At 40.8% G+C, this 24022-nt stretch overlaps 1 protein-coding gene across 2 annotated transcripts in view; it reads right to left on the minus strand.

Moving 5' to 3' along the window:
- The window catches only part of PRDM1 (PR/SET domain 1), a 91065-nt gene extending 80513 nt beyond the window's left edge, over positions 1–10552 (minus strand). The window contains exons 1-3 of one of the 2 annotated variants that reach the window (XM_081904627.1): positions 10456–10552; positions 9690–9801; positions 9041–9080 (exon numbers count right to left, since the gene is read on the minus strand). The gene's annotated coding sequence lies outside the window, so the exon portion shown is untranslated. Of the gene's footprint in view, positions 1–9040; positions 9105–9689; positions 9802–10455 lie in introns of both variants that reach the window. The other variant, XM_081904628.1, reaches the window with a different exon arrangement.
- Between the last annotated feature and the right edge of the window lie 13470 nt (positions 10553–24022).

Raw genomic sequence — 24022 nt, forward strand, 5'->3', positions numbered from 1 at the left:
GGCCACATGACCCAGAAAGCTGTCTGTGGACAAATGGCAGCTCTCTCAGCCAGCCTGAAGTGAGATGAGATGAGTGCTGCATCCCATAATCACCTTGGACTGAACCTAACCATCCAGGCATCCTTTACCTTTTACCTTTTTACTGCTACACATATATTATCAGTGCTAGGACAGTGCTGATAAATAGAAAGATTCTCATTCATAACACAAATTATTTCCGCCTGCTCCTTCCGCTTGCTTCAATTTGTTCATGTGAGTGAGCATCACAGCACACAGAAGGGAAGTTAGTGGGACCAAGGAGAAAGGGTAGACTGGAGAAGATATGAGAGGTGCACACATGCCTCCTTTTTCTTGTAATGCCCTGGTGCAAAGCTTGCATGCATGCCTGTTTAAAACCCAGTACAAGAAGGGGTGGGGAGCAGGGTTTTATAATCCCATATCTGCCTTAAGGTGCCCTGTCGCCCTCAAGAAGTTGTTGAACTTCCTATCAGCCCCAGTCAGCACAGCAATCAGTCAGAGGTGGTGACAGTCCTAGGAACATCTGGAGCACCACAGGCTCCCCACAAAGAATACATACGCTTCTTACTTTGAATGTGCAGTAATCTGATTCAACATTTCTTTCGGTGTAGGACGTTGTACAATATATGCACACTACCAAAAATAGTTATATAACTAGGATCTCCCTTTCCTTTAACTGAAAATATTTTTGGAAACTACCTCCCCTGGAAAAAAATTGTTCAGTAAATTTCCATTTCCTTGGACCACCATAAAAAGCAAACTATTGAAAAAGAAGAAGCAGCACACAGCATATTTTCCAAGACTCATGCAATAAGTCTTCTGTTTTAGGCAATGGATATTTTAAATAAAAACATGGAAAGAAAAGAATATATGACTTTTCCCTAACACAAAGGTCAGGCTTTTCCCCCTTTTTCTTTTGAAGGCTTACAAATAGGATAGTAGTTTATACTCTTATTATAAATACAATAGGGATAAATGGCCTAACCAGAAAATTAAAAAGTAGAAATATCGGTGGAGAAACAGTCATCCCCATTTCTTACTATCTTAGGTGAGATGTAATTTTTGGGGGTTTTTTGGTAATTTAATTTTTTTTAATCAAACAGCAGCTTCCTATTATTTTTGGGGATTTCATGTTTTTTATATAAAAAAAGGAATCTGCATAAATCCACAATGCCTTAAGGCGTTTGAAGAAACACTTAGGTTAGACCGGCAGCTTCTAATTCCAAACAGCACCTATTGTCTCCTTCAGCTTTGAATGACAAAAAGGGGACAGAAAGCTAGTACCTGGATTTAACATCGGATAATCATTGGGAAATCCTATCCACCAACTTTAAGTCACTTTATAAAACACAACCTATATAAAAAGATGATTTATAAAGCTAATTTTGACAGGCAGGCCAGGAGACACACAGGGAGCTGTCGTATTTTAGTTAAGACAGATTTTAGATAACACGTTTCCCCTAGAAAAACAGATTGAGATTCATTGCAAGTTCCCAAATCAGTTTCTCACTGCTGTCAAGTGGGTGGGGGAGTTGGCTGGAATCCAGAAAGATACTTTAGGCACACTCAAGCACTTGAGCATGTCCTGTTGTATTATTGTCTTCCACCCCTCCCCTGGGAAAAGCAAAGACAAGCAAGAGAGTTGTGGCACCTTAAAGACAACACATATTTTTATGGATTTTTTCTTTGGCTCCAGGTTGGCACAAAATAAGCTATCCATACACCTATATCACCAACTGTTTTTGAAAATCCCCTCAGTTCCAAAAGTGTTTTGCGCTGCGTATGTGGGGATTTGTGGGGCAAGCAGGGCAAGTTATGCTGCTCAGAAAACACAAGCTGAAACCATGCGTGAGCATGCAAAAGTTGTTGGTTCTTTGGATCCTGGCCAACTTAAGAACATATTGTGCACATTGTCACTTTTAAGCTGGATTTCATTGCAGAAGGCTGACCAAAATTAAAGCGATGCAGCTCAGTCTGACAAATAAGCTGTTTGTTGCATTAACCACTTTAATAAGCACATCTAAGGCGTTATCTATATTTTAAAATGAAAAGCACATACTACATGAAAATAAATATTTAATTTGTTCCATTTTATTATTGTGTGAAACACTGTGGTGTTTCTTTCTGTAAATTAAAATTAATAACAACATGCATCCCTTTCTTAACCAGTCCTCCATCCAACTTCCTATGGGACTGGTTGAGTGGAAAATGGAAAAGTTCTGGTGTATCTTTTTGCAACACTTACACAACATTGCTGTTGTTTGCACCTTTGAAAAAAGAAGTTTAGGTCCATATTCCTCATTCAGAGATTCCTTCAGGCAGTGGTATATTGTTATTGTATTTTTTGTTTGTTTTAATTATGATTTTTAGACCTTTTAATATTTTCATTCCTATAAACAATATAAACTTGTGATACTTTACTATTTTTTATAAATGCACAATTATGAAACTGTTTTATAGAAATTTTATTTCCTTTAAATGTATCTTGTTTGTTTGTAGGAGCAAAACAATCAGTAAACTACACTGACACCTTTTTATATAGATACATTTTATTAAAAGTAGACCATATGAATAAAAACAGACTTTTTAATTACTCTGTTAGTTAGGAGGCCTAGTTTGCAGGTCACGTTTAACTATGGCTTAGTGTGAATGAGCAGTGCACAGGTTGTGCATCTATTTTTTTACTTGTTTAACATTTGTTTGTTTGCTTGTTTATGAATCACTTCCCATGAAACATCCCAAAGTGATATAACACGATGTGTGAACACAGCTGAAGACTTTTGCAAGCAGCATTGCAAATGGTTTATATTATCTGTCAAATTTAGTTTACATGTTCTGTATGTTTTTGTCAAAAGGCATATTGATAGGCAAAACATATAAATCCATGCCACTTATCTTAAACTCATATGGTCTTCTTTAGTCAGAGATGTTTGAAAAGAGAGAGAAAGAGATATTGAACACTGAACAGGTTTTTAGAAATGCAACAAAGTTGTGAAACTACAGTACTCATTCATTACATTACCAGAACATTACTGCAGTTTGCTAGGCTAAATAAAAATTCAAGATGAGTATGGTTCAGCTTTTTTAAAAGGTCATGGATTTATGAAGTGAACATAATATTTAGGAAATGGTCACACAATGCTGAGTTTTCGGAAGCTAGTTCTGCGCTCCTGGGCTTTATCTCTCCACCTTTATCTCTGCCACAACTAGGCAGGTAGCTAGTGAAACTAAACAATGTTTTCAAACACCTTATAATATAACCGGATCCAGAAATCTGAACTCCCATTGTGAGGATATTAAATCATATGGTTAAGGGAAATCTGTTAAGCTTATATCCTTTATGTATTATTTTGTTTCTGTGAGATCCAGGCCTTCTGACAGTCACTATGCTTAAAATGGGTGGATTCCAGTTTATGCCCTTGGAGTCATGAATGCACTTTTAATCCAACAGAGGAGGGGAAGCAACTGACTGCCAATTCCTTCTTCCTTAGGTATTCCTTCATGCCACCTTCCATCCTGTCCTGAAAGTTCCCCAACAATTCTCTCAAGCTGATTTTGGGGGAGGCTTGGAAGGAGGGGAGGGGAATCACCCCCGTCCTATTCTACTAGAAGACACTTTGTTGCATTGAAAGACCTTCATTGAATGGGCAGAAAGTGGATTCCATCCACTGTAGTATCTTTTTGAAACATCATCAGTGTCAACATGTATGAATTAAGCAAATATTTATTTGCACAGAAAAGTTATATTCTGTGCAATAAACTAAGGAATGCAACGAATATACAAGCAAGAGTGTGGGTCTATATTGTTATTTATCATTAAAGTCTATATTGTTATTTATCATTAAAACAATCTACCACATCAATAAAAAACAGACTCTTGCCATGTATCATTCATTGCAACAGGACATATGTAGTTATAGGTCTATTGTTTTTGGCTAGGAGAAATTCAATTGTTTGTTGAAAAATCAGTGGCAGCAGGAAGTTGTTTGGGGTTTCTTATCCCCCCCCCTTATAAACAGAGCAACTCCACAAATATTGGGAAATCCTCTTGCAGATATTTTCCAAAATTTCAAAATGTTAAACTTAATGGAAGATTGTTATAATAATATATAAGACTGCAGACAGTATTTGGTGTAGCTATAAAAGAGGTAAGAGAACAGAGAAAGGAGGTAATGAGAAGAGCAAAAAGAGATAATTTGTTTAAAGAATGCATGAAATTGCCCACTTGGTATTTTTCAAACACAGGTACAGCAATAGCAGTAATATTATACACTGTATTTTTTTCCTTTTTACAGTTTTACTGAAAACTTACTATTAGGAAAGCAGATAAATAGAAAAAAGGAAGGCAGATAGTAATACCTGCTTTCACATTATATATATATCCTTCCCAGAAGACACTTGCCCTTCAAAACCCTTTCTCTTTTGCATTTTCCCCTAATTAACATTGTTCAAGTAAATTTATCAAAGTACGCATTAATTAGATAACACAAGATATCCTAAACTGCCAAGACTGGTTTTCACAATTCTTTTCACAAGTGCTCAAAACCTAACAGAAATAAATAATGCCTCCATTTGTTTCCTATTGACCTATACTTTTCTTAGTACAGAAGGTTTACAAATTGGGAGTATTGATTTATTTTAACCCATAGTGGTTGTGACAATTCAAAAAGGATGTTTTCCTGAACTAATACAGACAATTTTTTTGCAGAGACAGGCTTATGTACTGGGCAGTCCCTAAACTCCATTACATCAAACAAGCTGATAATAAGAGGGTTGCCAACATGAGTGTTTAGGAACCTTTAATCACAAACACAGTATTATCAGGAAGCCACTTATAACACACCTACATCTGGTAAACTAGACAGGGCTGGAGCGCTTCTAAATATATAGAAGCTACTATTCAGGTGTGATTAAAAATGTCTGACTTTAAGGAGGGCACAAACTTTGAATGGCTTTTAGGGGGATTATAGAAGATATGATTAATGCAACATATGCCTTAGCCTAAAACAAAAGTCAACCAAAGACTGCATAGGTAAGGTGAATGAGGAGGGGAGATGGAAATCCTCCTTTTATGCTTGTATGCTTCTGGAATGCAGATTGAAAGATCATAGCAAAACTTTAATGTATTGGCAAATACATTAAAGGAAAACAGTTTAATCCTAGAACAAATACAAGGCTAACCTACTCTGATATTAGTCTCTCTCTACATACATCGCTTCCAATGAAACTAGGAAAATTGATACTAACCAAGGATTAAGTCCAAGATTTCTACAGTGCACCTTGCCAATCGAAAAACAATTCACTTATGAATCAAAATTTCTACTGCGGTTAATGTAAATATTATCCCAGCAGTTCTTGTCCCATCAAGTAAACATTAGCTACCAAGTATGCTTTTCATTTTCATAGTATCTAATCCTCTTCAACTTTCCATAATAGATGGTTATTGAAAAATTTGCTATCTGTTGCTAAATTGTGATCCTTACTAATTATAACCAAGCTATAACCCAAAGGAGAAGACGCACACTATGGACATAGGACCACCATTCAAAACAAATTTATATTGCAGGTTTTGAAGGTTGCTTGGCATGCAGTGGCTAAGCATCGGCAAGGCTTCCCTCCAGGAATGGCTAGCAGCAGAACGCACCATGCAAGGAGGCTAGAATGGGAGTTCCCAAGCTGTGGTTTATGAGATGCTTTCAGGTGGAATGTGGCACATGTTGGCATTAAATATTCCTATGGATTTAAAACTGTATTACTTCTTTTGCTTCTTAGATGGTATTTTATTGTGTTGCTATTTGAATTCAATATCAGGAATGAAAAGCAATAATAATACTATTAAAAATCATACAGCATTTTGCACAGCACATTACAATTGCTGCAACAGGCAGAAAAATCATTACGTGGTTTGCCAAGAGTCTCAGCAATTTTCAAGTGATAATGGGATAAACTGTTTGGGAACCAATGGGCTAGCACCACAATTAAGAACATTTTACATCAGCCACATGGAATCATGTACACTTATGGATTTTACCTCTGCATTTCCCATGTCTTGTAAAAATCAGCCCTGTGTGATCTACGGGGCATTTTCGTTTTGTTTGGTACCAACTTGCTTTTGAAATTCAAACGGGAGCATCAAAAGCAGTTTGTGATGAGACCAAAAAAGTCTGCTATGTACTGTAATGTGTAATCTCTACACTGCAATTGAAAAATCAAGTGTAGCATAATTTATTTTATAGGAATGCTTTCCTAAGAGCAATGCTAATCTAATAAGTTGTTATGGCAGAGACCATTAACATGATCATCTGGAAGTATATTGTACTTCTGTTTAAATATTATTAGGGCTTGTGGCAAAGGATCAGTACTACTGCAGCACCTATCTTGTTTCATGCTTAGGCACATCTCTTGTGGACTGAAAAGGCAACCCAAACACAGAATAATTGGAGAAGCAAACATTTGTTTAGCATTCAAACCAAGAAGGAAAAGGCACCAATTTTAAAGAAACTGAGATGATTACTAGCAGAAAAAGGAAAGGAGGTGGGTGGGCAGGCTGCGGGGAAAAAAGAGATACAGAGCAGTAAGCACTGCTCAACTTGTAAAACCAATACTCAGTGACAGCAATTTACCACAGGTTACTTCTCTTTTATTTTTAAGTAGCGAAAACGATGGAAAATAATCGACATGCTATTTAAACCTTCCAGTGCCAAGAAAATAAATTATGTTGATTTACAATGCTTACACTCACAGTTATCAGATATTTATATTCATATCAGATGGAATCACTTAGAGAAAAGTCTACCGACCACAAACTCTGTTCATTTCAAAGGGGCTTATGCTGGAGCCTTGTCCAAATTAGATGGATTGCACCTCTTAATCTGTAGCACCAGGGTCTGAAATTAATACTTCTGCTATACGATACCAATTACATTTCCCTGTATGGATTTTTGTTGTTGTTTGCCTTGGTGATTACATGGTTGCATTTCAGTGCCAATTACATCAGGCACTGTATATGAGTTTGTTAAAAAACAACAACAAGAGCAAAACAAAAAAAAAACATTTTTACTCCCAGGCCTACTATAAAAATCTACTGTAAACCTGTTAAGCAGCTATACATCTTCATTTATTTGTACTCTATTACAAGCAGATCTTTGATAAGTTTTCACTCTTGTGTGTTAGACTAAATATTGTTACGTTTGATTGACCACATCATATTGAGTTGGGTGGTAATAAAATTACTTCCTAGTCACATCAAAGATTAATAATGGGACATTTAGCCCAGTATTGGCTCATTGCAACTTGCTAGTAATCTGTTCAAGTTAATGCACATTTGCACACGTAATACAATCTCTAGAGCAATGTTGAAAGATTTACAACTATTAAAATTGATTGTGTTTACTCAGATGAATTTAGAAAAACAACAACTTTTTTAATGTTCTTCTTGCAGGGAACTGAGCTATGTATTCAATGAAACTGAGCAGGTAATTCATTACATTTTTTTTCAGTCAAAGTGTGACTTAGAAACTTTTATATAATCGTTTTAGGTAACATTTCTGTAGCATGCATTCCTGTATTAAAACAGTCCTAAATAATGCTTAATTTCTGAAAACCTGAAACAGTGGAATTTTGCTATTCATTCCAGTTAAATAAGATTTATACCATTATATATTCTGCACCATTCACCAAGTTGTCAAATTAATAAATATTCAATTGTTTGCTCTATTCTATATCGGTCTATTAAGGATAGTGTTTTGAGGGGGAGGAAATGTTTCCAAAAGCAAATATTTATAAAGGTATGAACAATAATTTTTAAAATATGAAAAAGTGTTGAAAATGGTATTAATTTTAATGAAAATTGGCATAGAAATATAATGAATCAAATTGACATCAGTATAAATTACTTTTTGACTATCACATGTAGATCATATTTGTCAAATAATTTTGCAATCTTCTGCTACAGCACCAAGACTAAATTTATTTTCTCTCTCACCTACAGCTGAATTCTCTTGAGCAGACAGTTTAGAACTGAGCTAATGTCTCAATTGTACATAGGATTGCAGCCTACTCATGAATCGGTAAGCCCCATTGAACTCTTAAGACTTACTTATGAGTAAGCACACATAGGATTGTAGGTCACATACAGCCCAATCTTGCACATATATATTCAGAAGGATGTCCCACTATGTTAAATGGAACTAACTTTCAAGGAAGTGTGGCAGGGCTGCAGCCTCAGCTTATTAAAGTCAACTACTGTATGATAAAGACTTGATAGATAATATTATCCATCTGATTCAGCTCAATAAATGAGTCCACTTGTTGGCAGCTACAGCCATGTAAAGGCAAAATTAAATGAATGAAACTTAACTGCAGCTGAACAAAATGTAACAGATAATCTTTACAGTATATACTGACAATAAACAATGTAATTTGTTATGATTTGCCACACTAGGACACAAAGGAGCTACTAAAGAACCTTTCTAGACACTTTATTTTTGGCTACAGTCCTATGCACTGACAGACAATAGCAGCTTAACTACACACAAGCCTGCAGCCATTGAATAATCCATTAGAAACAACTATTTTAAGTACTCTCGTATTAAAATATATTAAGTATGATTTATTGGTCCCTGATGAACAGCTCTAGAGCTTTCAGTAGTTCTGATACTGAAGACAGTGAGCATGTAAGTTTTCACCACAACGAAAAGTTTATTTCACTTCAACTACTACGTGTCAAGATGGACACTTTAATTAAGATGCCAATAATCAATATGTGTTCTTTTTCATTCCATTTGTCAATTATGTCCTTCTTAAAAAAAAATGGAAAAGGGTAGCACTCATAGACTGTGTTAAAATGTGTATAAATAAAGGAAATGACATATTTGCTAAATACATTGTAGCTAATTTGTTCTTATGAAATGCATCATCTTGTTCAGGAGATCAGCTAAACAAACAGAGAAAGTTAACAGTGATAGTAAGTAGCCACATGACATGGCCTTGATTTTTAATCTTTGGTTAAAGCATTTCTTACCTTTTCCAAATCTTCTTTTTAGTGCTTTCAAGCAAATGATCTAAGGGGAAAAGCAAACAGAATCCTAATAGAACAGAATATAATTTTCACTCAGCCACTTTCTTTTGCAGTCCGTCCCCCCCTGCCCCCACTTCACATTTCAAACCAGTTAATTCCCTACTGTTTGAACAATACAAACAGGATGTTTCCTGTTGACATATTATTTTTACTGGTCAACAGTAAAGTCTTCCATTTCCTAAATAGCACGGCCACTAATTTTATCTGCCATAATCTTACAAGGAGAGCAAACAAAAATGGGAAAAGCCAGAGAAGTCTCAAATTCATTTATAAATTCCCAATAAAGGTTAATAGTTAAACTCCTTGTCTCTCCCACATGCTCCACCCTCCTGCAGGAATGGATGGTGCCTTGAAGGAATTAAATGTTTTTGTTCTCTTTTTACCAGAAGCCAGACGAAAGTGTCACCAACTCCACTTTTATTTACGGGTTGAGCAACAGCGGTTCCTCAAAAATCTCACGTTAATCCTAGAGAGATTGACTGCCCTAAGCTAACAGATCTGATACGTGAAATACATTTGAATCAATCTTTCTTTTTCTTTTTAACAAAAATAACCCTTCCCTGCTCCCCACCTCCAGTAGAAAACATCCCACCTGCTCCAAAATGCAGTAGGATTTCAAGAAAGGAATTAAAGATCTTCCCGGTGGTTTCTTCTTCAGGTGAATTCTTTGGACGCCTCCCCCCCTTCGGTCTGGAGCTTTAAACCTGAAAAACAAACACCTCTATTGAATTCAAAGTAAGCTTTGGTGGGGTCTGAGTTAATTCTCTATCAGACAGCAAGTCTCAGTGTCTGGTTACACAAACACACCTTCACTCAGGTTGGAGAGAGGTTCCTTAGAAACCAAAAAATCAGAAAAGACAAAGATGAGGGAAGGAAAGAGGCACTTCCATAAACCCTGGACAGGTTTAGTGCTGATTTTACGCGAAAACATACTGGGAGGAAAAGTTTTTGGGAAAATGTTTAAAAACCAAAAACCAACCCCCCCCCACACCCAGCCTGATGATCCAAAAACGTGAAAATAAAAAGGAAGGCTGTGATCTTAAGCGTGCGCCATTGGAAGCAAGCCTCTTATTCCCAGGTAAATTAAGTAAAAGGCACACGTGCGCAGAAAGTATTTAAGTTCACAATTCTTGCAGCCCGTCCGTAAAACTCGGGAGTGAACCTGATGGAACTCCCAGGCACGTGCGAACAGGAAGTCTAATAAACACGCATCTTCCACCCAGAGCCCCATGCCTTTCCACCCCACTCCGTTCCCGATTAACTTCAGGATCAGACGCGCTGGACAACCCCCCCAACCCCCCACTCCGCAATGCCAGCATCACCACGCATCCACACGAGCAGCCCCCGGGGCGACTTACCCGACTCTTCCCACTAGGCTGTGTCCCAAGAGCAGGAAGCCCCGGCCCCATCTCCCTAGCAGGCAAACGCAGCATCGCGCACAAAGCGCGCCAAGACGCCGGCAGCCGCTGCTCTCCCGCAGCCCGCCGCGCTCGCAGACGGGGACCGGGGCGCGCGAGGAGAGAGGCGGAGGGTGGGCGCGCGCGCGCGGGCCGGGAAGGGCGAAGCTGAGGAGAAGCAGGAGGTGGGCACCGTGCTGCCCCTACGCTTCCCTGCTGGGCTATTGAGGGTTATAGAGTGGCTGGAAGAAGCCCCAGTCAGACTTGTGTGGAGAACATGAGGCGTCCTCCTTCTAACTCCTCAGAGGAAGGGGCAGCTTCCCTCCGAGCGGCGGCTCCCTCTCATGCCTTCTGCTTCCCGAGTTGACGAGGCGGGTTTTCTCGCTCGTACACACAAGACCCCCCCCCCCGCCGCCGCCGCCCCCGTGTGCTCGCGTGCGTGAGAGGACCCCTGCGAGCGTCAGCCTCGTGGGTGGCTGGGTGGGTGCGTGGCGAAGAGAAGAGCGAGGCGACGCACACAAGCGGGGCACTTCAAAGCCGCCTTTTGGTGCGCGCGGGGGGTGTGGGAAAGAGGGGCAGAGGCGCAGCTGCGAGCCTTGGCGGACGAGCTCGCGCAGCACCAGCCACGCGCCCAGCTAGCTAGCTATTCGCCCCGGCAGCTTAACATTGACAGTGTGTGTGTGTGGTGTTGTTGTTGTTGGGTTTTTTTCTTTCGCCTTTTAGTTTAAAAACACTCCCCACATTCCTTCCCCATACCCCCTCTGATTGGGCAGTTTCCCGTTTGTCACGTGCCACTCTCTTCAACCCCCCCCCCCCGCTTTCCTGTTTAGGGGAAGCAAGGGGGGGAGAGCTACTTGATTCATTCACTTTCACTTTGGTTCGTCAGGCTTGATCCTGAGGGAATTCAGACAGGGGGAAGGGGGGGAGGGGGCGTGGGTTGGTTTCCTTCGCTGGGGAAATGACACTGCAGTTTTTTTTTTTCCTTGGGAAAGAAACGGGCGTGGGGAAGGTCTTCGTTTACATAATAAGCCTCAATGCTATCTGTGGTACGTCGAGGTGAGCTTTGGTTGCCAAGGCTGTTGAGGAGCGAAGCCTTCATTCAGGCCTGAGACATTTGTGACCCGCTCGCCTTGTATTTGGGGAACTACTTCACCCCCGCTGGGCACGCAGCGGCTTTCCTCACGAGGTGCCCCAACCCCTTGTCCTGGTCGACTGACAAACGTGTGTGTGTGTCAGAAATAGTTTAGGCCTTCTCCCATATCTCTGTATCTCCCCTCCCCTCCTTTTCCTTGTGGGTTTTTACAAGGTATACAGCTAAGATGTATATAGTCCTGCCTGCTCTGGAAAAGGCTTCAGATTTTGCAGGGACTTCCCACCTTATAGAAGTGTACCTGTGTGAAGCAGGATAGTACATATATTCCACAATGCCTCTGAAATTTCTACTTAGGATCCTTGAGCCAGCCAGCGTGATTGCATGTGTGCATTTTTACTCAGTGTCAATATGTGAGGCTGAATGTTCTGTATTCCAAATGCAGACAGAAAATGAACATTTAAAAACCCAGGCTTAGAGCCTGGTAGACAGTAATTGTAAATGCTAGGGGGACGGACAAGTTAGTAGTGGGAAGTTTAATTAATTCTTTTAAATAAGACCAACTTGATAGGGATAACAAAATTTTAAAAAATTCCTTCCAGTAGCACCTTAGATGCCAACTAAGTTTGTTACTGGTACGAGCTTTTGTGTGCATGCACACTTCAGATAGGGATAAGGCTTCCTTTACCTTTGGAGAGTAATTTATCAAACAATATGCCCTAAGGGTGTGATAAATATACAGTAATTTAGAAGCTGAAGTGCCTTGCTGGATTGCATGAGATACGCTTAAAAAATCACACAGAATGCAAGGGTGCTACCTTATATAACTAATGAAATCATTGCTCCATCTAAGTTGTTTTTACAAACTGCTAACTTTTTCAAAAGATTTCCGCATTTTATTTTATTTTTGAAAAAGACCCAATTTTAAAGGGTTTCAACATCATAGTTCCAAACAACATGACTTGCACTTCAGAAATGAAAGCCAGTATATTATTGTATTTTAATATTTTGTTGGAAGCCGCCCAGAGTGGCTAGGAAAAACAATATTATTATATTGAATAGATCCCACAACACTATACAGTAGTGACTTCTGGGCACAGCTCAAAGAGCCGATTTTGATCTACACAGCTTCAGCCCAAGTTATCTGGAAGACTGCATTTTCCAGTAAGTGCTTGCCTGTATTGTAAGATCCTTCTGTCTTCTCTGCCAACATCTGAAGTACATTTGGTCTTCTCTGTGGTTAGACTTTGAAGACTAGATCGTCTCTGAAGACTTTTCGATGGCAGCCATCAAATTTAGACAGGCCTTTGTCCTGAAAGCCAAACTGTACATAAGGCCAGTATCATGGTCCCCATGTTACAGATAGTGAGCTGGGGCTGGTCTAATTCCGCCCTGCAAGATTCTGGCTGAAGAATGAATTGAATGATGCCAAGGTTCACTTGTTCAATGAGAACGGGTACAATTACATGAGTATGAGTTGCTTCAATAAGCCTTAGCCTTCTGTCAAAATAGCATTGGTCAGGCATGGCACCTCTCACGATTCTGGTTTTAACGGGACTTCATGCAGCAACATACATTCCCCAGGGATCTCATAATAAAAACAGCAGTTATAGTCAGAAGGAGCCTGCGTCATCTCTTGCTAAGCATGGCTTATGGATGTTGCAAAACAGCACAGAGATGACACATAAGAAAGTGTGGCTCATTTCCCCTCTCCTTACTTTTTAAAGCGACACTAGGCAATCATAATGCCAGCTAATAAGACATCTCTGAGGTTCCACAAACATTACATAAAAGAGTAGTGTACAACACACAAAGGCAGTAAAAAGCCTTGGCTCTCAACAAGGAGAGGATTTTTAAATTGCCCGTTTCTGTGATAGCTGCCAGCAATAGCGCTTCTGGTAACATGTTAAAAGGGGGGAGAGAGAAAAGCCAACATACGTTTTGTAATGCTTTATTATAGAATAATTTTTCTGGCCATTCTGAAGTCAGGAATGCTGAGGCTTGATGGACTTAAATTATATCCTGTAGTTATTGAAACTGCAGTTAAAAAGTCCTACCCATAAATGTTTTTAATTTCTTTTTGATTCTATAGTGTTCCAACAGTCTCCTGTGGCAGGGAGTGCCACACAATAATTATGTCTTGCATGAACAAGAATTCCCTTTAAACTGTTAATTTGTCCATTAACTTGAACATTCTCAAATGTCCTTTTGTTATATAAAAGTACACCCTTAAATACAAGTGCCCAGTAGGCCAGCTTTATGGTGTTTGCTGAGCCATTGCACCTTTTCCTATATTTCTCATGTCTAAATGTAAAGGGCATGATCCAGGCAAAGTTAAACTCTTCTAGGTTTCACTCATTTCAATGGTAGAAATGCACGCATGTGATTTATTTCTTTATTAAATGTATACACTCCTTTCACTGAGAACACTTCCCAGTGGTTTACTGCAATTACTTATTTATCAGAATAATTTATATTCCACTCACCCACTTAACAAAGTAGTGCCCCAGGCTGCTTCACGATGTTAAAAAAAACCCAAGCAAAACCAAACCAAAGAAATGGCTTGGTTATTAGTTAACTAAAAAGAAGCAGATTAAACTATAAAGGTTAGGAAAAAGTCTAGCAGTGAAAGTTAAGAGCAGTGCCAGACACACCTCCATGTGTGGAGGTTCACAACTCAAAGGACAGTTTCATGTAACGCAACTGAACTAGCATTTGCTCATAAAAGGAAGGGCCTCTCGATCAGACCCTTAAGGCATGGGCAGAATCATTTGGGAGAAGGCAGTCCTATAAGTACCCTGGACCCAAGCTATTAAGGAGATCCTTTAAAAATTAAAAATAAAATCTTAAAACAGCAGACAAAAACAACAAGAGCAAAAGAACAGATTTTCAGATTTAGCCCATCCCATCTCAGGGTTTCCGCACCTGGTGCCAAAAATACCAGGTATGGCCACATATTACCAGGTATGAATGCCAGTTTGTATTAAGTGTTTATACACTGCTATCTGAAATATTTTTCAGGCCAAGGCATAGATTATGATTGAGTAGATGTTGGAATCTTAGATCTGCATAAGCCAGGACAACTCAAAACAAGTGATGATGTTCCTTATTGATTTCAGCCAAAAACAGTCCATTACATTGTGCAGACCAGCAGTGCTGTAAATTCTGAAGTGCAGGCATTCTTCATGACAGACCCCTTCTAAGACAATGCAACAAAAATGGATATATTTTTCTAACCAATCCAGACTTTATGGTTTCAGTACCATGCCAGATTCTACCCTCCCCTCCAGAAACCCTCTCCTCCCCGCTGCCCCTTGCTTAATATCCAGCCTAATGAAGAGTTCTAGTGAATCAAAAGCTTGCTTCCTATTTTCTGACTTTTGGGTTGGTCATAATAAAGAGACTTTAGAATTTTTCAAAATAAAAGCGGCATGTTAACCCTGCTTCTCTCTCTGCTTAGCTTATCTGGTGAGAAGGGTTTAGTTTGCATGCGAAAGATTGGCAAAAAATGCCCTAGGAGATGATAGCATTGTCGCTGCTTTGAAATCAGTGGTGGTTCTTCATACTTTCTCCTCCCTGCTCCAGTGCTCCACTGCACCACTGCTCACTTACACAGGATTTCTCTGCATGTATCTTTTAGGAAGAGTGTGTAATGCAGGGATTACATCAAAGAAAGCCTGTAGCTTTTGTGGTGCACACACACGGTGGGTGGAAGGAAGGCTGTTCAGTTCACAGCTTGTTACATTGATTCTGGATGTGCAGAATGAAAGTAAATCCCTTATTTTCCAAAACCTGCGAAAGTGCTGGGTGTTTGGCATCATGTGAAGAGTTTGGGGGTGGTTTAATATATTTTAGGGCTCTAGCACTGGAGAAAGAAGGGCTAGATTTTTTTAAAAAAACTATTCACACTGGATTATTATACATAGGATATTCTTTTAAAAGTCTCAGTGGGAGCTCTCCATATGGTAAAAGTTAAAAGTGTTTGTTTCTACAAAATATAATGAGGAGTGACTTTCAGGAGAACTGACACCTGGTTATAACAATAGAGAACCTTGGCTTACATTATTTGATAACGTAGTATATGAATCTGTCTAGGCATGTTCTGTAATGCCTGAGACAGGAAAAGACAGAACACTCCAGCACTGATAGGAACAGAATTTTTCTAGGCTTTTTTTCTGAAAAAATCTGGAAAATAATAATTTTTATTTATTTAGACCACTTAATTAAAAAAAAATCTCTTAGCAATGCACGTAAAAATAATATAAAACAAATAAAAACAAGAAGTTTTAAAAATAATTAAACCTAGCTAGATTATATATCCAGATAGTCTTGCCGAAACAAACAGGGGGTTAGCAGGTATCTGAAACAATCCAGTGACAATGCCTGCCTAATGTTAATAGGCACGGAGGTCCAAGATACAGGTGCTGTCACACTGAAAGTTTGACTCCTCTCAGATGTGGCGAGCACACCATTTTATACTTGTCAGAATGCTTTATGGACTAACTTTTACAATTGACTTTGTGTGTGTGTGTGTGTGTGTGTGTGTGTTTGCGTGTAGTTAGGAAAACAGGAGACTGGAAATGTTAAATTGAAATGTAGTTGTTTATCAGAGGTTGCCTTACCATTGATATTGGATGGACTTTTCACACTGTGGGCGATACCCAGCGAAAGTAATGTTTAGTTGATTTGGGTATTCTTTATTTTATTTTATTTTTATTTCTTAAATTTGTTTTCCGCCCTTCATCTAAAGATTCCAGGGCAATTCACAGCAGATGAATTAGGACCACTAGAGACTAAAAAAAAAATGTTTCCAGACTGCTAATTGGAACAAATTTCCCTCATGCTTAACCAGTTCCACTGGTTCAGGGTTAGCTTCTCAGCATGGAGAAAAGTGACACATCTGCAGGCAGACCTCAGAAGAACAGAATTTTCCTCACCTCAACAATTTATTTGTGTTTAATTTTTGATATTTTGCCTTTTAAACTGCAAAGATGCTTAAGGTTAGCACTGATGCCAATGCAAAGTCAAGACATGACATTATCTTTTTAATTTAATGTAGGGCTTTACATGTCAATGTAAGCACCTTGAATTGGCCTCAGAGCACACAGGCAACCAGTACAGACCTTTAACAATTAGTGTAATATTTGCCTGTCCGCTGATGCCAGCCTCTACATTCTGCACCAGTTGCAGCTTTCAAATTGTCTTTAAGGGAAGCTGTACATAAAATATCTTACAGTAGTCCAGTCTGCAGGTTACCAGAACAGGGATCACTACAACCAAGAAATCCCCTCAGAGGTAAAAAGCTTTGCTGGTTCAGGTACATTTCAGGACCAGTTCACTCTGAAATTGCCACATGCTGATAGCAATAAGTATCTTAGAAGTAGCTCTGCCCCTGTAATACATGGGTAGGCAAACTAAGGCCCGGGGGCTGGATCCAGCCCAATCGCCTTCTAAATCCAGCCTGCAGACTGTCCGGGAATCAGCGTGTTTTTACATGAGCAGAATGTGTCCTCTTATTTAAAATGCATATCTGTGTTATTTGTGGGGCCTGCCTGGTGTTTTTACATGAGTAGAACATGTGCTTTTATTTAAAATGCATCTCTGGGTTATTTGTGGGGCATAGGAATTCATTCATTCCCCCCTCCCCCCCAAATATAGTCTGGCCCCCCACAAGGTCTGAGGGGCAGTGGACCAGCCTTCTGCTGAAAAAGTTTGCTGACCCCTGCTAGAATACATTTACAACTATATCTGTGGATAACCATTTCAAAGCATGAATGCTAATGCAATATTTGTGAGCTTCAGAGTTTTGTGTAACAGGAAGAAAGAGATGCTGAATCACTTCCATTGCTGGTTGTGTACAGAACGACTGCTTTCTGTATGGATAGAATCCCAATGTCTTTTTTAGTTTTATCACAATGAGTGCAAGAAAACCTTGTTTTAAAAAAGAAATACTATCATTGTGTTTGTCCAAAAATCTTTAGGCTAATGTTGATGCTACACTAACAGCTGGAATTCAGTGAATCACTCCCAACCATAAACAGGATCATGTAGAATTTTTTGTTGGATTTGGACGATCCTGTTGAATTTTGTTCCTAGATTACAGTCATTCTGCATTCCACATTCTGGTTCAGCATATGAATAACCAGCTATGACATAACTTTTCCATGTGTGCACACTTGAAGGGGGGCAGTTCAAAAAGTAATCATGTGAGCAACAAATTTATGATATCAGGAGGATACCCTAAGGGGCCTTTTACACCCCTTAAAGTATTTTAAACTAGGGGTGGCTAACCCACAGTTTGGGTGCCTGATTCAGCCTCTCAGAACATTTTTGTGGCTGCATCAAAAATAAAATTAAGTAGACTAAGTGTTGAAGTGGGCAGGGCTCTGATGGATTAGCAAATTGGTCCTCCTGGCCAACAGGCTGATTGTTGAATGAGTGGAATTTCAGGGCAGAGTGTTCAGTTTTGACCAATATTTTATCCACCATAGTCTGCTGGTCACCATTTGTCACAGAGGAAAAGATAGGGTCTACTTCTCTCCCTTCACCATCTCTTTTAAGATCACCCATTTACTTATTATGAAATTAACTTGAAGTAGCTCTAAATACTATTTGCCGCCATCATTTGATTTCCTGATAAACACAAGACAACTTTCCTTCTGGATTAGTGTTAAAGCGGTAAACACTGTTTAAATACTAATACAAAACATCATTGAATAATAGATACGAAGTGATTTTTCAGCAAATATGGTGTTTCCCATGGAGAGCTGAGCTGCTAGTGTAATACCTGACAGCTTGTAAAAAGTGGTGGGGGGGGGAGGTTTTTGCTGAGGAGCAAAAACAGATCAAGGTGGGACGAGTGGAAAATTCTCCAATAAAGTAATCAAGCCTAGCTGAGCTATCTGTTTCCCAGATTTAAGGTGTTGCATCAGCATACAGAGTGTCCAGAGTATCTGCCGTTAAACGGTTATAAAATACATATTTGTGTGTGAGGGAAGACAGGAAATGGTTCTCGCAAAATATTCCAAAGCGTTTGTCCCATCTGGAGAAATAAAACAAGACAGACATCTCAGCTGCCCTCCGAAAAGCTAGGACTCTCAGCAAAACCCCTCTTAAGGGAGTGAGCAGAGGTTCGTGTGTGCACTTATTATGGCAGTTAAAATGCTCTATATCCAGCAGAGGAGTGTGGATGCAGCAAAATGGTGCAACTCTAAGGAATTGTGGTTCTATGAGCAAGTAGGTTTTTTTTTAAAAAAAAACAAGTTTCATCTTGTTTTGCTAAAGTGGCCCATTTAAGCTTTGCAACTCAGAAGGTCATGTACCTCAACTCTGAGGAAACACACTTGCTGTTTTAACACTTCCCTTAGGGCTTATGGCAAGGATGATGGTATTTTCAGGAGTGATAAATGAAGCTCTGCCTGTTCTGTATAATTTAAGGGAAAGTCTGAGAAGAGAAAAACTAGAACAGTATAAACACTGCCTCTCATTTCAGATCTGCTAAGCAATTACGACTGGGATTCACAGAAAAACCTTTAACAAGTTAAATCATACAAGAATACCTCTGCTTAAATCAATTTACAGTAGTTCCCTTTAGAAGTACAATTCTCTTAGATTCAACAAGCAAGTGACTTCATGGCAGAAGAACATGATGAGCCTGCTGGATCGGGCCAGTGTCTCGTCTAGTCCAGCACCCTGTTCTCACAGTGGCCAACCAGTTGCCTCTGAGAAGCCTGCAAGCTGGACATGAGCCCAACAGCACTCTGTCCATCTGCAGTTCCCAGCAACTGACATTCAGAGGCACAATGTCTCTGACAGCCAGTGTTAGAAACAGATATGAAAGCTAGGAGCTAAATGGCACCTTAAACCAAGGTTACGAGCGCAACAATGGAATGTCTAGGCACGCTTTTTTTATAACAAGAATACAAAGCTGAAAATGAATGACCTGCAGCTAAAATATTATGCTCATTTTTCACATGGTGTAGTCCTTCCCCTGTCCATCCCGATAATATTCTTAGGAGGGCCTCTTCTCCAGTCTTCAGACAGTAGCTGGAAGTGAGGAGGCAGAAAATAAGTCCTCCTTTCCTTCCAGTTTTAATCTGAAATCTTAGGTGCAGTACTGCGCCCAGAGCTCAGAAACTGCTTGCGCTAATTAAATTCCCTGTTGCAAAATGCACCTAGAACAATGGGAGTTTCGAACACTGCTAACAGCAGTGGTGCACTGGTGGAGAAAGAGGAGTGCGGGGGGAGCGCACCACCCCTGGCAGCATGATCCTGGTGGGGTGCCATCACGGCTGCCCCCCTGCCCGCACTGGGCGCCAAGCCCCCACAGGCGGCACACTCCGCCCCCAGGATGCATGCCACGCCTCCAGGGCGTGCACCAGGCCCACCCCGCCTGCTCTCTGCCCCACCCCCCGGTGCCGGAGCATGAAGTTCCACCACTGCAGTGATGGAACTTAGCCTTCCTTGCCAGTAGCCATTGATTGCCTTGTCCTCCACAAATCCTCATAGTTTCACAGTACCATGGTTTAACTACGTGCTGTGTGAAGAAGTAATTTCTGTTTTCTGTCCTGAATTTTCCAACATTTCCTTGGATGTCCATGGGTTCTAGTGGGGCATGAAAGTGAGAAAATATTCCTCTATCCATTTTCTCCATGCCATGCATGGTTTTATGAACTTCCATAATGTTACATCTTACTTGCCTTTTCTTTGAACCAAAGAGTTCCAAACACTGTAAACTTTTTCCACATACGGGTGTTGCTGCACCCCCTTGATGATTTGGATTGCACTTTTTTGCAGCCCCTTTCTGAGGTGAGGAGTTCACAGGTGTGCATTGACAGAGATGCTAGTCAGCTTACAGACATTTGGCTGCCATTCACACCTCCTCCATTGCATTTTAAAGTCATTTGCCCATGCTGCTATTATTCTGTACATTTAAATAAAGGAGGCTCTAATGTTGCATTAGTAAAAGTGGCACAGAGTATTAGGAATCCTGCAAAGCACTTGTAGGAAAATAACTGTGTGAAGTTCTTCCTGATGAAGTCTTGCCTTGAAAAATAGGTCAACACAGTCCATAGCTTTCAAAAACTTTTGCTCCTGGGCGGGGAATTGGATTTGTATAATATGTCATATGGACTCAGAGTGAATGCGATGAATGGACTTTCTTCCTCCAGCTCCATTTTACTTACTCTATTTGACTGCTTAACTGACCACATTTACCCCTGAAAGAAGGTATTGTTTGATTGCTTCTTCCCTCCCTCTCTTTCTCCCGGTTAATAGCAATGCACTTTTGATAGAAGTTTAAAGAGATTTAAAAAAAAAAAAAAAACTTTAAAGCAAAACCTCAAAGAAGGAAAGGGATTCCTTCTTATATACCTTCCCGACATCAGCGCCGGTTTGTTTCTTTCTGCAATAGAAACTGGTTGATTCACCAGCCAGACCAAGAGAGAAATTTCTTTGCGGTCTGCCATTCCAGAACCATAAACGCATAAAACTTTTGCAGGACAGCTCCGCTCCTCTACCAGTAAATGGGGGGGGGGGGAGGAGGAAGGGGGAAAAAAAAGGCCACTGCCATAACAGCCTTTACAATGGGAAATTGGCGCCAGTTACAGTTCAGCTTTTACAACTATGCCGTGAACAGCGTGCTCTGCAGGCAGCAGAAGCAGCATCTGCTAAATTCCACTGTGGTGGGTACGGCGGGGGATCTCTTATACCTGACTCTTCTCTCGATTCGAATCGCAGAAGCTGCGTAGAGTTAAAGCCGGTTTCGCGCCAGATGAAATCAGCTTAAGTGTCGGAGCTGCCACCATATGCACACGAACTTGGGAGGAAGCCCCATTGAGCACTGTAAGACTTATCCGAGAGGGCACAGGATCAAAGCAGCAGTGTGGCTGGCCCTGTTGAAACTGTCACGGGTAACTTAGAGAAAGTGTTCACACATTACTCTGACAGATGCACCTCCCTAGACCAGTGATGGATGGTCCAGTATGCAGTCTCCACCCCAGCCAGTCCTTATAAAAGCCGCAGCTTTTAAAGAACTGTGGCCTCAGCTTGTTTCCTCCCCACTTCTTGTGCCTTTTCGATTTCAAGCCAGAGGGCAGGGGATGTCACTGCTGGTTTTTGTAAGCCACTCTGCAAGCAGTTTATTATATATACACTAAAGAGTGGGTTTAATATGGTGTAGGTAAATACTTGACTGTGCATTCCATTGATGGGAGCCCAGGCAAAGTGCAGCCCCAGGGGGTTAACAGGGGGTTGGGGTGGGGAATATTCCCAGTCCTAAAGTCTGAAGCTCCAGGTACAGTTCATCGCAACCTCCATCGCCAGGCCCCATCCGGCACCGTAGAACTTGTGGCTTCAATGCCAACCCAGCTGTCCCGCTCAGCTTGATGCTCAGCACTCAAACGGTTTAAGAGTTCTGCTGGACTCGAAAGCTTGCTTACCAGTTGGTGACATTTCCTTTAGTCGCAATAAAAAGGCCTTTTTCCAAAGAGAAGAGCGACCGCTAACCTGTAGCCTCGCAATTCTTAGCAAACCTCTCTCTTCCTCTGCTGAAGTCTCTGCCCCCCCAACCCCAACCCCCCCCCGTTTTTCTCTGAGCAAAAAGCTTATCTAGCCTGCAAAGAATGGCAAGGAGCTCCCAGAGAGGAATGGAATAACGTCACTGCTATGACACCAGCCGCTGCCCACTTCCCAGGTAACCTGCAGACAGCTGCTCGGCGCGTGTCCTGGACGGAGGGGACAGGATGGCGCGCACCATTCGTAGGGATCAGTTGACTAGAGGAAGACCCAACACATGGGCGGAGGCGAGGTTCGGGACTTCCCACCTTTTAACGCCTTTTCTCTCCCCACATTTCCCGTCCTATTCAGGCTAATCTTTCTACTTAGCTGGGACAATATCTTTAATCTCACAAGAATGCGATCTCTCTCTCTCTCTCCCAGCGTAGTATTCCTAATAATGCTTCCTACACAGCTGTGCGAACAGTGCCTTGGTTTTTATTTGTTTATTTTAATCGGCGCACCTGTTTCTTATTTAACAATAGCAAATTTCCATTTTACAGAGAAGATGAAGCCAGAATGTAATTCTTTGTCCTAAAGGTCCGTGGCTGAAAAGGGAATTACAACCCAAAACATACGCGCGCGCACACACACACACACACCATTAATTGTAATACAGTCATCGTAGACGTAGATGCACGTTCGCCTTTCCTAAAAAGTGCTTATAAACCAGTTCACAATGCTGCAGTTGCGCGCACAGGGAAGCTGCCTGGTTTGATTTTCTGTGCATCTTATTTATTTAATTATGCAGACAGGAATAAGATTTTGGATTTCTTTTCTTCCCTTCGATTTGCTGAATGCAGTCTCTCCCCCCTCCCCCACTTGGTACTGGCAGCAACAGCATCCAAAAACTGGATTTTCCTGGCTTCTCCCGGGACTCCGACCTCCATCAGGATCTTCTGGGATTCCATCCAGTCATGTGATCTGACACATTCTCTCTCCGTCTCTCTTGCTGCAGACACTGTTCAAAATTTACAGCTCCGTAACTTGTAATTAAGCACGTAATGACTTAAAGGGACCCCATCCAAAGGAAGTTGAGAAGGTAATCTTACTACTAAACTAGGTAGGAACACACTCAATTCCATAAGCGACCGCATAATTTACCCCCCCCCCCGCCCGTTCCATAAATACTGTATCTTAATCTTTACTTCCGTGGGATTTATTCCCGATAAAGTTTACATATACTGCAGCTTCTAACCTTCTTTAAAGATTTATTCTAAATATATTTAGCCCATACACAGCTCCATTCCTTAATTCAATACCGTACGTATAAATTTACACAAATACTCACCCCCTTTCCTCAAATTCTAGGTAGCCGTTTTGCACTGTAAGTGCTATAGAATTTAAATTCTAAACCATAGAACTGCAGAGTTGGAAGGGACCTCAAGGCTCATCTAGTCCAACCCCCTGCAACGCGAGTAGATGCTCCACACAAATAATTCTATCTAATAATTTTATCAGTATTACGAGATTCTCCCCACCCCCGCCATTTCAATCTTCCTTTCTATTGAAATTGCAAAGCGTCTCCCCACCTCGATTTAATAACAGAATAACGGGCAGAAACGGTTTCCATTTAAACTGCTAACATTCTTGAATGCTGAGTGGCAGCACTTTAGAGGGAATACGATAAACTTCAAAGCGTGGGTTGGTTTTTATTTTGCTGGGATCTCCTCCTCGCAGTATCTGCTTGTCGCTTCACTCAGACGGTCGTTCTGCCGTTCGCGTTTATTCTTCAGAGATTCTCCATCCCTGTTACTGGATCACATCCTGGGACTCTGCATTGCTTAATAACCCAGAAGAAGCCCCGCGTATCCCACTTCCCTGCTAAACCGGATTAAAACCCTCCCTTCTCCCGTAAACATGCTTTGAAAGGGCAGAACCACC

This window comes from Podarcis melisellensis, assembly GCF_964234715.1.
Source record: "Podarcis melisellensis genome assembly, chromosome: 3".
Classification (NCBI taxonomy): Eukaryota; Metazoa; Chordata; class Lepidosauria; order Squamata; family Lacertidae; genus Podarcis; species Podarcis melisellensis.